The sequence below is a fragment of the Alligator sinensis genome, unplaced genomic scaffold (genome assembly GCF_000455745.1).
Source record: "Alligator sinensis unplaced genomic scaffold, ASM45574v1 scaffold1338_1, whole genome shotgun sequence".
NCBI lineage: Eukaryota > Metazoa > Chordata > Crocodylia > Alligatoridae > Alligator > Alligator sinensis.
Window position 1 is genome coordinate 21,861 of NW_005842713.1, and position 1,228 is coordinate 23,088.

Sequence of the window (1,228 nt, forward strand, 5' to 3'; positions counted from 1 at the left end):
GGATGGAGTCAGTAAGTCTGTGGATAGCAGCAAGCTGGGGGGAATAGTGGATACACTGGAGGGTAAGGCTAGGATTCAGACGGTCTTAATGCACTTTTGGTAATGTGGATTAAATCTAGTACCTCCGGGTGCCTGTACACGATCGCAAAGGCTGCTCTGACACGCTGTAATTATAGCATGTCAGAGTAGACTCAACTGAGTTGGCTGGAGCATGATGGTAACTACGCTCCAACAGCTTCATATATCGGTGTCCCCATGCTTTGAAATGGAGGCAGGGGTACTTGAACTAAAGCTTGTTGAATGAGCTTTAGTTCAAGCATCCCCACCACCGTTTTGAAGCACGGTGATACATGAGACACTGTGGCACGTTAATTAGAGCAGCTCTCCGAGCGGTCTAATTAAAGCCCCCCCCCCCCCCCCCACAGCCCTGGAGCACATGTAAAAGTGCCCTCCATTGTGAGATACTAGAAAAATGTGCATTAGCCTAAATGTGCATTAGCTAAAGAAATGCACATTGAAATAGACTAGCAGGCGTTAAAGCGCATGTGTTGATGCATCCAAAGAGACTAGGTATATTGGAGGATTCGACCAAAAGAAATGTCATGCCTTGTTGGCAGACGCAGAGGTGCCAATGGGCCAGAATCCCCTCATTCAATACACTGAGGAGAGCTGGCAACAGGGAGTGCAGGGAGAGGGGGATGGAGGAACTCACAAATCAGAGACCAAAAAATACCCCCAAACCCCTTAAGGGAAAAAAAAAAGAAATCCTCATGATATTGAGGGGGGTCTCTCCCGTGCTTGGAACCCCCCAGGCATGGGTGGCTGGTGCCTCCTGAGACTGGGGGGGCACAGTGTGTGGGTGGCAGGGTGGTGAGCAGCAACCGCCTGCAGAAGCCAGCAATGACAGTGGTGGTGGCCACCAATCCTAGCACCCCCCCAACCAGTTGCCTATGCCCCCAACCTGGCAACAAGGCAGGTGCCCTCAGCGCCGTGTGGCTCGCTGAAGACTAACAGAGCCAGGCAGCCTAGCCAGCGCCTCGACTGCAGCCATGTAGTTTGATGACCGCCACTGCCAGGACGGTAAGGCCCAGCAGGTCTCTGCCAGGCTCTAAAACTGGACTGGAGAAAAGGGAACAAACTGAAGGAAGGGCGGGGGGGGAAGAAGCCCCATCTCTGCTCTCCCTCGAGTGAAGGAGCGGGGCACGTGACAGCGCAGCGCCTCGCAGGC